The sequence below is a fragment of the Sus scrofa genome, chromosome 4, assembly GCF_054392235.1.
Source record: "Sus scrofa isolate SSC_HxYL_T2T_F1_AM1 chromosome 4, Sscrofa_HxYL_maternal_Yorkshire_Landrace_v2.0, whole genome shotgun sequence".
Taxonomy (NCBI): Eukaryota; Metazoa; Chordata; class Mammalia; order Artiodactyla; family Suidae; genus Sus; species Sus scrofa.
In genome coordinates this window covers 60,402,045-60,416,311 of record NC_139386.1, presented here as the reverse complement: position 1 = coordinate 60,416,311, position 14,267 = coordinate 60,402,045, and the positions used below count along the sequence as shown (strand labels likewise).

General features: G+C 40.6%; 2 long non-coding RNA genes across 2 annotated transcripts in view; both read left to right on the top strand.

Moving 5' to 3' along the window:
• Positions 1–14,267, top strand: part of LOC146403822 (uncharacterized) — a 509,633-nt gene that overhangs the window by 314,574 nt on the left and 180,792 nt on the right. The gene's annotated exons all lie outside the window — the stretch shown is intronic.
• Positions 6,742–12,435, top strand: LOC102157450 (uncharacterized). Its single transcript, XR_302930.4, has 4 exons — positions 6,742–7,250; positions 7,373–7,415; positions 11,594–11,749; positions 11,840–12,435. It is a non-coding gene; the product is annotated as an uncharacterized LOC102157450 (long non-coding RNA).

The window sequence follows — 14,267 nt, the reverse complement described above, 5'->3', positions numbered from 1 at the left end:
ACTGCAATGCTGGATCCTTAACCCACTCAGCAAGGCCAAGAATCGAACCCACAACCTCATGGTTCCTACTCAGATTCGTTTCCCCTGCGCCACAACAGGAACTCCTATAAATGGTGTTTTAAAGTATTCATTTTGCCTTCCGCTCTTCATGCATTCTCAAAATAACCACATCAAATTATATTCATTTCCCAAATATGAAAATCAATAAAGGAGTTTCCTGATGGCTCAGAAGTTTAAGGATCTGGTGTCACTGCTGTGGCTTGAGTGTGATCCCTGGCCTGGGAACTTCCCTGTGCTGTGTGCATGGCCAAAAAAGAAAAAAAAAAGAAAGAAAGAAAGAAAGAAAAGAGAACAAAAAGCTGTCCATACTTGAAGGAAAAACAGCATAATTAGAAAACCAATTTTCCTGAAATACTGGCTGATAACTTTTGGACTCACCCATATCATTATTAGATGTCTATATTTGGAGTAAAGACAAAGGGCAGGAGTTCCCACTGTAGTACAGCATGTTATGGATCTGGCATTGTTTCTTAGGTGGCCCAGGTTCGATCCCTGGTCCAGCCCAGTGGATTAAGGATCCAGTGTTGCTGCACCTGTGACAGGGGTCACAGATGTGGCTTGTATTCAATCCCTGGCCTGAGAACTTCCATATGCCCTGGGTGTGGCCAACAAAGAAAAAATGAAAAGGGTAGATAACATCATCTGTGCCTTGCTTGAAGCCAAATTTTTTTCTGAAGAGTATCTTTAGGAGTTCCCTGGTGGTTCAGCAGGCTAAGGATCCTGAGTTGTCACTGATGCGGCTCTGGATACTGCTGTGATGGAGGTTCAATCCTTGGCCTGGCAACTTCCGCAAACCACAGGCATGACCAAAAAAAAATATCGTTCTGTGAGGAAATCCATTTCATGGTCCTTCTATGCGGCTGTAATAGTTCTTGTTAATATGGTTATAAAAAGCTCTTCACAAAGTATCCAATTGGGTACAACAAATCATTTATCCATTTCTCATCCCACAATCATTCCTCTCTGACAAAAAAGAATAGCAGCGTTGTTTGCAGAATCCATCTTGTTAATGCTTCTTTAAAAAATGTTCTCTTCTTTGTTAAGTAAAGAATTCTAATTAAATTTTCCTCACACCTTCTGTGTAACAATCACCCTTCCCCCATGAAAAAACAGCAGCCATGCTTCCAGGGTTTTTTTTACCCCCAACGGTAGTTCCCATGCTCAGGACTCTATATACAGTCTACATCAATCATTTACCGAGTGGCTGGGGAGAATCTAGCGAGTACATGTTCGTCATTCAACTGTTATACGTGATTCCAAAAGGAGCCAAGTGCTTTGGAGATGATTCATCCATGAGTCAGGTGCTTGATTCACACCTACTTTTCTTTTGACAGTAATCCTTCTTAATGCTCTAATTTTATGATGTCATTTTAACAGTGGAATGAGCCAGGAACAACTCAACATTATGTAATGAATTACATTGAGCTTCGATTGTAATTGCTGTTTAATCTCAGCCTCTCAGCCTGACACCGCAGCAGAAAGCTGGACACACAATGGCAATCATGGTGGATGGCGAGGTCTTTCCAGCTCGCTGCATCATGTGGACTCCTTCATTACATACATTATATTTATTTTCGCTTAAAAAAAAAATCTCAGCGATTAGTTGAGCGGATGCCATTTATTTGGACCTGAGGGCTTGGAGGAGTTAGGGATAGAGAGTGAAGGGAACTGCTTTCAGTAATCCCTAATTATGTCTCCCTTAGCACTCATTTTGAAAGGGTTTAATTGATGGAATTTTTATGTATGTATGTGTGTATGTATTTTGCTTTTTAGGGCTACATCTGCGACATATGGAGGTTCCCAAGCTAGGGGTCCAATCAGAGCTGCAGCTGCCTGCCTACCCCACAGCAACAGTAACTCAGAGCCACATCTGCAACCTACATCACAGCTCACCACATCTGCAACCTACACCACAGCTCACCACAACACTGGATCCTTAACCCACTGAGCAAGGCCAGGGATTGAACCTGCGTCCTCATGGATCCTAGTTGGGTTCGTTAACCACTGAGCCTTGATGAGAACTCCCATTTATTTATTTGGGTGGAGTTTTTAAAGTTTCTGTGGTCATATAAATTTGGTTTATGCTGGAATAAAAAATTAAATAGGTTTCTTTACTACAGCCTTCCTTGGTATTTAATATGTTAAAATATGTTGTGAATCTCTAAGATGTGAGATATAAAATGTTGCCCAAACTGTTTTGAACAAAGAACACCCTTTCCTTGAAATAATAATTTCATTGAAGTATAATTTACATGCCATGAAACTCACTTGGTATTTGTTTTTTTGTTTTTTGTTTTTTGTTTTTTGGGTTTTTTTTTTTTTTTGTCTTTTTTTGCCTTTTCTAGGGCCGCTCCCTTGGCATATGGAGGTTCCCAGGCTAGGGGTTGAATCGGAGCTGTAGCCACCAGCCTTCGCCAGAGCCACAGCAACTTGGGATCTGAGCCTCGTCTTCGACCTACACCACAGCTCACGGCAACACCAGATCCTTAACCCACTGAGCAAGTCCACGGATCAAACCCACCACCTCATGGTTCCTAGTCGGATTCCTTAACCACTGAGCCACGACGGGACCTCCGAAACTCACTTGTTTTAAGGGTAGAACTAGATGATTTTTAATGAGTTTACATAGTCTTACAACTATCACTAAAATCCAAGCTTAGAACATTTTTATCACCTCAAAAAAACCCTTGTTCCCATTTGCCATTACTCCGAATTCCTACCTCCAGCCCTAGGCAGCCACCTATTTACTTTCTGTCTTTATAGATTTGCCTCTTCTGGAAATTTTACATAAATGGAATCACACATCATTTGCTTTTTGTGCCTAGCTCCTATTCCTAAGCATGTCTTTGAAGTTCATCTATTTTGTAGCATTTATCAGTACTCCTTTTATTTTGTCTGACAAATAGTATTCCTTATATATATTTTTTTCATTCATGAGTTTATGGGCATTTGGAGTGTCAGCTATGCTGTATCCTTAACCCACCAAGCCACAGTGGGAACTCCTATATTTAACTTTTTAAGAAACTTCCAAACTATTTTTCCAAAATGACTGCACTATTTTGCACTTCCACCAGCAATGTATGAGAGCTTAAGTTTCTCTACATCCTCACCAACTAGTCATCCTAGAGTTTGTGCACTGCTATTGGACTGTGGTTTTGATTTGCATTCCCTGATGGCTGATAACGTTGAGCATCTTTTTTTGATCTTTACTGGCCATTTGTATATTTTCTTCACTCAAATGTCTATTCAAATTTTTTGCCCATTTTAAAGTTTGGTTATTTTCTTGTTATTGTGTTGCAAGAGTTCATTGTATTCTGGATACAAGACCTTTTTTTTTTTTAGGTTGTAAATCTTTTTAAAAATTTATTTTATTAACAATTTTATTATTATAGTTGATTTACATGGATACAAGATCTTAAAGGTGATTTGCAAATATTTTCTCCCTCTTTTCACTTTATTTGGTGTATTTTTCAGCACAATTTTTTTTTGAGGGGGGCGCACCCATGGCATATGGAAGTTCTCATGTCAGGGGTTGAATCTGAGCTACAGCTGCTGGCCAATACCACAGCCACAGCAACGTGGAATCTGAGCCTCAACCAAGACCTACACCAAAGCTCATGGCAACGCCCGATGCGCGACCCACTGAGTGAGGCCAGGGAGTGAAGCCCCATCCTCGTGGCTACTAGTTGGATTTGTTTCCTCTGTGCCACAATGGGAACTCCTTAAACACAAACATTTTAAATTTTGATAGAGTTCAACTTATCAAAAAAAATTTTTTATTGCTTGTGGGTTTTTGTTATTTCTAAGAAAGTCATTAAGATTTACTCCTATGTTTTCTTCTAAAAGCTTTATAATTTAGCACTAATCTGGATAATACATTTGGAGTTAAGTTTTAAGTATGATAAAAAGTAAAGGTTTGAATATATCTCTTTGCATATGGATATTCAATTGTCCTAGCACAATTTGTTGAAAAGGCTATCTTTTTCCTATTGAATTGCCTTGGCAACTTTGTTGAAAAGCAATTGAGCATAAATATAAGAGTCTTTAATATGTTAATGTATGTTGTGAATCTCCAACTGGGAGGATACTGAGAGTTTCCCAAAATGTTCTTAACTAGGAATTCTACCCCCTACCAGCCCCCCTTCCTTTTAAAATACAGCTTTCACACGGGTTCTCGCTGCTGTCCCCACAACGAACTTGAGGGAATGCTTCCCTAAGGTGTTCAGGGCTCTAACTTTTACTTGCAACTAACTTTGTTGCTTGTTTTTAGAGGCTGACAGGTTGAATGTCATATGTGAAGCTGCAAAACCAAAGACATAATTTCTAGTAATGTTGAAAATTAGTACAGTAAGGTATCTCACGATGCAGAAATGTATATAAAGGCTGCTGAAAATATTTGTTATCGACTCAGATCCATATTTTACACATACATGGAAATAAAAAGAGGTTTGCTTATAGGCACAATGGATGAAACAGCAAGTATGAAGAATTTTGCAACTGTGTTTTTACATTTATAGGTTAATGCATTTTGCTTGATTGTGACACTTGACAGGAGTAAACAGCAACAGTAAAGTGTTATAGTAAAGCCCTGTTTGCATACACTTTTTAAAAAAAGCTTTATTGACGTATATAGCTGATTCACAAGGTTGTGATAATTTCTGCTGTACAACAACGATTGAGTTATGTATGTACACACATCCGTTCTCTTTCAGATTCTTTTCCCACATAGATTATCACAGAATATTATTGGGTAGAATTCTCTGTGCTACACAGCAGGTTCCTGTTGGCCAATCATTCCATATACTTCAGTGTGCATATGCCAATCCAAACCCCCCCATGCCCAGTCCACGCCCAACCCCCCCACCCTTTGATAATCACAAGTTTTCCAAAGTCTGTGAGTCTATTTCTGTTCCGAAAATAAGTTCATTTGTATCCTTTTTTAAAATCCCACATATAAGTGACATATGGTGTTTGTTGCATACAATTTATCATATATATATATACACACACACATACGTTGGAGATGTATATTTTCTTTTTTAAAACTAGTAGATATTGTCTTAACACTCTTGTTTAACCAATTATAAGGCAAAATGTTTGGTAAGTGCTTAAATGACCTTGTCAGAATGACACTATCACTTTAGCATCATGTTATTACTACAAACAAAAAAAAGGTACCAAAATAAAAAGTGAAATTAAAACGAGTGTCTCTTTATCATTCTGTATTTATCTGAGGAACAAGAAAAACGCAAAGGTAAATGATGAGGGAGGAAAAAAAAAAGGAGCAAATACTTTCACGGGGAGAATGAGTCATCATAAATCTAGAAAAGCAGGCCCACAGTGCTTTGTCAGTCCTCTAAGTGCAGAGCCTGGTGAATGTCTCTGACTGACTGACAGGCAGAGGACTCCAGGGAAGGCCTGAGGTTCTAGACGCCCACAGAAAATGAGTGTAAGCCAAGCAAGTAGGTGTTCTACCATCGTATGCGCCAACGTATGCTAATGTGCATGCAGTACCCTCACCAACCAACATGACATGTTAATTTTCTAATCAGGCCTCCTTCTGCCGGTTACCTAGCCTTTTTAAAAGCCTAATGTTTTCAAAAGATTTAACATGGCATCAGCTGGTCTTATATTTAACAAGTTATTGCAAAGCTAAGTTTCCAAACAGATGACAATAATATTTTTCTTTTGGATATTCAAGTATGCTGAACAAAATTTGTAGTAGAAAGAGTATTTTCTTGTAAAACCATAGCCATACTTAGGAGAGAAGTCGGAATGCAAAGCTCTGCTTCCCTCTTAGGGTTTGTATGCTGTTTAATATTGAGGTTTATTACTCCTTGCTCATTTCTAGTCTCACCATACTGTCTTCTGTTTTGTTTTGCCTCGCCCCCACCATGTAGAAGTTCCCTGGCCAGGGACTGAACCCACGACACAGCAGCAACCCCAAGCCACAGTAGTGACAACCCCATCCTTAAACTGCCGGGCCACAAGAGAACTCCTAGTCTCACTATACTTTGAAACATTCATTTTACTTTGAATCCTAACCCCTTTTCAGAATGGGTTTTAGTAATTAGCTCATTTAGGAAGACTGACTTATATTTTATTCTTTTATTTGTTACGTGTAACCATGCCTGACATTTACTCAGCATTTCAGAATTTTTTTCCCAAGGCTACTTGGAAACTTCCAGACTCTTTCTCCCGGAAGAGGCCCTTTACAGAGTTTGTGTTTGGCTGCTGCGTGTGTGTGTGTGTGTGTGTTCTCATTTTTTCCCTCTGCTCCGCTTACATAGTTTGTGTTTGGCTGCTGCTGCGTGTGTGTGTGTGTGTGTGTGTGTGTGTGTTCTTATTTTTTCCTTCTGCTCCGCTTACATCCGAAGCCCATCAGGCAGGGAGGGAGGGTGGGTGGGTGTGTGTGTGTCAGGGAGGGAGTGTGTGTGTGTGTGTGAGAGAGAGAGAGACAGGCTGGTGTGTGTGCGTGTGTGTGTAGTCTCATTTTCTCCTTCTGCTCGGCTTACCGCCGAAGCTCAGCCAGGAGCGAGCGGCGCGCAGCGAGGACGGTACCAAGTTAAACAGTTACCGCGCTGCCCTCCGCGACCCCGCCGACCTCCGGCGCGCGGTGGGCGGGTGTTAATGACGTCACGGCCCAAGGGCGTGGGTTAAATAGTCACCTCCTCCTGGCCTGGAGGAGGGTGGGGTCCGGCGGGGATGGAGAAGGTTAGGATTTCACACCAATATCGGTCCTCCACGTTCCTGCCCGTGGGGGAACATCTCTTTTCAGCCCGGCCCCCAGTTCTGCTCAAAGAGGAAATAAAACTCCCCTCCCGACCGCACTCACAGCCGGACAGTTTCAGAATGAGTAGGGGCAGCAGGCTGATAAGAGCCTGATGTGAACAGGAAGCCATAACCCCCAGCCCTGGAAAATAAGGGGCAGGAATTCGCCTGTCTTTCCTGGGAGTATCAGAGAATAGGGGGAGTTTCCTCCCCAAAGTAAAGTGCCTTTCATTGAACTGAGAAATTACCTCCCAAGACTATCCTGGAGCCGACTTCTGTAAGGGGCTAGGAGAATTTGGATAATTTGGGAAGAAGAATCCACTCAGTGATGGGGATATTCTGTTGCACACCTGGCTAAGCTGTTTGCGAGAGTGAAAAGGGATTGGAAATTAATGTATTTGTAGTCATATATCAACCAGGTATTGTAAAACGCTCGTAGTTCTTATTCTGCAGTGTTGGTTCAATCATTACCACATCAGTTACTCCTTTTGTTATCTTTATAAAACTCTGATGTAAAGAAACTCCTGCTATGTCGTTACAGATACATTTCTGGCTGGGCTGGTGAGACTCCCACCTACCTCACTGTAAGTAACTAGTAGGCTGTTGCTGTTTTTTTTTTTTTTTATTTCCCGGTCTGTTTACCTCTACACCTAACACCTGCAGCAGCAAATATAGTCAATGAATGATTACATGGGTAGAAAATGACCAGCACATCAGTAAATTTCAGTGAACTGACAATATATTCCTATTTAGTTACTTGCACTCTTCACATCTACATTCCTTCTATTTACTTTGCAGAGAGAAAAGCCCTTTGAACCCAAACATTTATTGACCCCAGAACCAGACAAGTCACAGAAGAGGCCAGAGGAAAGGCAACTCTCTCAGCATCTACTTCCAGAAAGAGTAGAATTGCAGGGAGTAACTGCTCAGAAGCAGTTAAGCAAAATTGGCAGTTTTCCCACACAGCTAAGACATTGAATTTGAAAAACACCCTCATATAGCTAGCCATTTGAAATATGTTTGATATATTTACCAAATTGAATGTGATTTTTGTATTCTCACCAATGTTCCCTTTTGTAGATTCTCTTTAATTACCTTAAACAAATTTATGCATTTTGATTAAATAAAAAGGAGGAGGGGAGCTCCCATTGTGGCTCAGTGGTTAATGAACTGCACTAGTATTCATGAGGACTTGGGTTTGATCCCTGGTCTCACTCAGTGGGTTAAGGATCCGGCATTGCCATGAACTGTGGTGTAGGTTGCAAACACAGCTTGGATCTGGCGTTGCTGTGGTTGTGTAGGCCAGCAGCTACAGATCCAGTTAGACCCCTAGCCTGGGAACCTCCTTAGGCCGTGGAAGCAGCCCTAAAAAGACAAAAGACAAAAAAAATAAATAAATAAAATAAAATAAAAAAGAGGAGGGAAGAGATAGGTTGTGAAATGAACAAGGATAAAGGCACCTATCCTGAAAGTGTCCTCGAACTTGGGGAAATTTTTGCAGAGGAAGGTGAGATTAAACCAGGAGAAACATAAAATAAAATAAAGCGAAACCAGGAAGGGTTCCCATGCTTAGGTTAATTTATACCATGTTTTTTATTTGCTCAGGTATATTTGGGGTAGAAAAAAAATTCCCCTCTTTATTTATAACTAATTTATTGATATGTCTTGTATTATGTTTATTCATTTTTAGAAGTGTGGACAGAAATGTTTTCACTGATTAGAAAATTAAACAATTAATTTTGTTTCTAAGAAAGTACAGGATTTAAGAGTACCAACAAAGTGAGGTTCATGGTTGTAAAACTTGGATTTCAGAGTGTTGTTTGAAAGGCAAGTAGTATTTATATATTATGCATGTCTACATCACTTCATTTTCACTTACAAGCTCTTAACCTCAGCATTGTACTGCTTTGGGAAAACATCATACTTTTTATACCCAAGAAACTTGAGTTTATTCCAAAAAATAGTAAATAGGTTTTGGAACTCTCAAAGTATTTGTTCTGCATAGAAATGGCAGAACTGCCAGTTGAGCTGTCAACCCCCAGTATCTAGAAAGCAAACAAAATGGTTGCCATTTTAAGTCAGTAAGTTTGGGGTAATTTGTTCTGTAGCAAGAAATGACCAAAGTAGAAAGCAAACCATTCACTGCCACCTATAACTCGTAATTAACAGGGAATAGCTTTGCCTTCTAGGAAAGACAGCTGGACTTGCTTCTTTAGATTGAGTTCTGGCTGATGATTTATTGTATGTGGCAGAGGGCTCAGGCAAGAGTTCCCGTAGTTAGGGAGGGTTCAGAGATGGGGTCAGAAAAGATGATGCAGAGAGTTGAGTGGGGAGTACGGGGCCAAGGATGACCTTCTCAACCTGAGATTCAGGTGACAGACATGAGGAATGAAATAATTATTGTAAGTAAAACCAATGACCAAGGTAGAGTGTCACAGACTGGGGAGGGGGAGGGATAAGGGTGAATGATAAAAATCAATGCATGGTTACCAATATAAAAGTTTATCGGGTGGGAGAGATAAATTAGGAAGTTAGGAATAATGTATACATGTTACTATATATAAAATAGGTAAACAACAGGGACCTACATAGGGAACTATACTCGATATCTCATAATGACCTATAAAGGAAAAGAATCTGAAAAAGACTATATGTATATATAGTCTTTTACACACACATACATATATATATATATATATATATATATATATATGTATATTAGAAACAAGCAACGGGATCTGCAGTGTCTCTGGAGCTGAAGTGCAGGTTCGATCCTTGGCCCAGCACAGTGGGTTAAGGATCTGGCCTTGCCTCAGCTGCAGTGTGGGTCACACCTGTAGCTCAGCTCTGATCCCTGGCTCAGGAACTCCACTTGCCACAGGGTGGCCAAAAAAGAAAAGGATAAAATTATCTGCCCCACTATACATTTGGAAATGCTGCCTAGATATAACACCCTTTTTGGACCTCATGGCTTCTGAAGAATTTTTTTATGAGAAAGTAAATACATAGGGATTTTCTCATATTTTAAAAGACTGAGATGTGTTCTGTCACATAATGAAACCCAGAACTTTCTTCATTGCTCCATGTGGCAGTCACACTCAGCCCCATTGACACAATTACACAGACACATTCATACACTAACACACATTCCCAGACATACTTTTTTTTTTTTTTTTTTTTGCTTTTTAGGGCCCCGCCCATGGCATATGGAGGTTCCCAGACTAGGGGTCAAATCGGAGCTACAACTGCTGGCCTACACCACAGCCACAGCAATGCAGGATCTCAGCTGCCTCTGCAACCTACACTACAGCTCACAGCAACGCCAGATCCTTAACTCACTGATCCAGGCCAGGGATCAAACCGGCAACCTCACGGTTCCTCATCAGATTTTTTTTCCGCTGCGCCACGATGGGAATTCCCCAGACGTACATTCTTAAATAGGATGTTTGTCAAATTGGCAAACATGAAGAGAAGTTTTCAACTTTTTATTTACAAAGTTCCTGATGTTAGATGAGTCAATTTGATATCAATGTTGGTATCTTTGAAGGACATAAACTTATTTATATTTTCAAATATGTAAGCATAAAACCGTATAATTTAAAAATCATGTATCATCTCTAGCTTGCATAATTTTCTTAATATTTAACTATTAAGTTAAGATTTCACTGTTAGCTTTTTTTAAATTTTTTTAGGGCCATACCCACAGCATATGGAGGTTCCCAGGCTAGGGGTCCAATCGGAGCTACAGCTGCTGGCCTACACACCTACAGCAAAACCAGATCTGAGCCACATTTGCAACCTACACCACAGCTCATGGCAATGCTGGATCCTTAACCCACTGAGCGAGGCCAGGGATCGAACCCACAACCTCATGGCTACTAGTTGGATTCATTTCTGCTTCACCACAAGGGAACTCCTCATTATTAGCCTTTGTAAAAAATAAAAATATATGTTCATTGGATAAAAATAAAGCTTTTCTTGATTTCATAAACTTCCAGTTTTTTTCCATCTTCTGAAGTTTTGGGTTATGGTTTCAATGAGCATGTTATTTTCCAAAGACTATTTCTTTGAATTCCAACGTCTTTGTTTATAAAATAGGTATTTACCTGCTCCACAACAAGTTCATTTCGTGAGGTTATCCATGTTTAAGAGATTCACAAGACGCAGGAGGGGAATAGCTTGGCTGTGTCTTAAAGATTTAACATGTAATCGTGTTTAAAGCAAAAAATTTAACACAGAGTTTCATTTCATAATTTAAAAAATAATTTATTGTCGAGACTGTTTCTTCCCTTACACAGTGGTTACAAGAGCATTTTATAATTCTTAAACAGTTCATTTTGGGGGCTGTTTTGTTTTGTTTTTCTTTTATGGCCACACCAACCCATATGGAGGTTCCCAAACTAGGGATCCAGTTGGAGCTGTAGCTGCTGGCCTCCACCACAGCCACAGCAACACCAGATCTGAGCCAAGTTTGTGACCTACACCACAGCTTGTGACAATGCCAGATCCTTAACCCACTGCCTGAGGCCAGGGATTGAACCCTCAACCTCATGGTTCCTAGTCAGATTCGTTTCCTCTGCACCACGATGGGAACTCCCTAAATACCTGGATTTTTAAAAATGGTATTTAGTCTGATTACTATCTACCCCTTTTATGTTTTATTGTATGATGAATTTCTCCTATTCCTTTTATATATTTATCATGGAACTGTGGTGAGATTCTTGCTCTTCCTTTTTTTTTTTTTTTTTTTTTTTTTCTTTAGTCTGTGTTTTGGTTCCTGACACACTTGGGCGGAAGGCAGCATGTTACAACTGGAAAACCCCTGTACAGAGCGTTGTGCCACAGATGAGCTGTGTGACCCCAGGCCAGGCACTTACCAGATTTAGTTCTTAATGGTCTGGATTAGATGACTTCTAAGGTAAATGAGAAAAAAAAAAATAGATGATTAGCTTAATCCTACAAAAGGAAACTAATTTCTTTTTTTTTTTTTTACTTTTGTTTTTAAAAGAAGATACTGTACTTGATGGCATTGCAATAATTCATCCTTCCTTCCCTGCTCCTTAAGCTGGAAGCAAAAAGAATGGAGCAAAGGCGCATGGACAGTCTTGTTCTATCCCATGACAGGATGAAACATTGGTGAAGTTGGGACTGTGGAAAGCAGAGAACACGTTTATTATTATTTTTAAAATAATGAAAATGAATCAAGGAAAAAACATATTTTAGAGAATCTGGAAGTCAAGATATGAGGCATTAAAACATGATGTGGAAAGCGAGGGGCCGTTCTCCCTATTTAAAATCAACTGTTTAAAATCACCATTCTTGGGAGTTCCCATCGTGGTTCAGCTGAAACGAATCTGACTAGCATCCATGAGGACTCAGGTTGATCCCTGGCCTCACTCAGTGGGTTAAGGATCCAGCGTTGCCGTGAGCTGTGGTGTAGGTCACAGACTAGGCTTGGATCCCAAGGTACTGTGGCTGTGGTGTAGGCTGGCAGCTACAGCTCCAATTAGACCCCTAGCCTGGGAACCTCCATATGTCTCAGATGTGGACAAAAGACTAAAACATAAATAAAATAAAATAAAATAAAATATAAAATAAAATCAACATTCTTAACTCCAGATGAGTGGCTCAGAGGTGGAACATTTGACCGAGTTGGAGCAGTCTCATTTTTGCCCTCATATTTGGAAATGAGCTTCAGTGAGTTGTGTTCCTGGAACTGAGGTGACATAAATTAAGCATTTCTGTGACCTCATTGATCACATGTTCAGAGGAGCAGCAAAACTGGTCTGCAGAGCTGAAAAGGGCTTCCTAAAGAGAAGTAGAGACAGAAGGCAGAAATGGGAAGGGCATTCTGTCTCACTCCTGATAGGACTTTTGGATTTGGGACTCCTTTCTGGGGTCAGGGTGCGCCTGCCTTTGGGCACCATGAAATATGCCTATGGCCCTGAGTCCCTACAGCAAACTCCTTGGGTAAACACTGTTAAGGCATCATATAAAGAGGGGCGGGGACATTCGTGTCTAGTTTAGGCTAATGCGGAAGATCAGTAAAGATAAAACATGTCCTTGATCTGGAAGTTTGGTTCTTCGACAGCAGAGGAAAAGGCGAATCCCAGCAAAATCCAGTCTATAAGCTTCATAGGGTCTTTGCACCAGCGGCTCTCACACCTCCCACCCCCAATTATTTTCCTCCCCAATGGGTTGCTGCCTTTTTAAGTTACCTCAGCGAGGCCTTTCCTCCTCAATCCAGGTCTTTCTATCCCTGATTTTCCCTCAGACCATAAAGAAATTCACTAATGATTTCCAAATTCCACAAAATGAGGAAACGTCAATTAGACTTCATAGCAACAGTATTAACATTGTCCTCCAACTTTATTTCAAGTTTCAACTAGTCAGAAAGCTAAGAATTTTTTTCTCCCATTCTCCTTCAATTCACCTCCGAAGTAAGGATCATCCCTTCATTTCTCTCAGGTGAAAAATTTTAGTTCAAAACTGAAAACTGTAGTCAGTCTTCTGGATATTTCTAAGCATGTCTGGATGCCTAAGAGATAACCTCTGCTTTCCACCCAGATTCTAGGTAAAAGAGATATGTTATCTAAAACTCTCCACCAGGAAAGCTAGCAACACCTCCAGCTCCAAGGCTTCTTCCTATGACAAGAGTAGCACAAAGTAGAAGACAGGGAGCTCTAAATGGTCCCAAAGTGCTCGCCCCCTTTCTTCTGGAGTCTCAAAGGATGAAAAGGGAGAAGGAAATGGGATTCCACCTTTGCCCTTTATGATCTGAGTGACCTGGGATCAGTTATTCAGCCTCTCCAATCTCAAACTCCTCACCTGTACCATCGGGGCAATAATAATACAGCTGGGTAGGAGGACCTCATGGAGTCAATATAAAAATTGCAGGAAGTTCCCTTTGTGGCGCAACAGAAATGAATCCGACTAGGAACCATGAGGTGGCAGGTTTGATCCCTGGCTTTGCACAGTGGGTTAAGGATCCGGCATTGCCGTGAGCTGTGGTGTAGGTCGAAGACACGGCTTGGATCCTGTGTTGCTGTGGCTATGGTGTAGGCTGGCAGCTACAGCTCCAATTTGACCCCTAGTCTGGGAACCTCCATATGCCATGGGTGCAGCCCTAAAAAGAAAAAAAAAAAAGAAAAAAAAAAAAAAAGGTTGCGGATCATGTGTGTAACTTTAATTAATTAATGAATTACTTTATCCTTAACCTATTGAGCAAGGCCAGGGATCGAACCCGTGTCCTTGGACACTAGTTGGGTTAATTAACCACTGAGTCATGAAGGAAACTCAGTGTGTAGCTTTATTGCCCAGCATCTTGCACACAAAAAATGTTAGCTGTTTGTCTTTTTATTCAAGCAGATAAGCCCAGTTGGACACCTCAGCCTGTCATTCTTGTTCCCCGTTCAGGCTTCTTTGCCAGCGTAGCC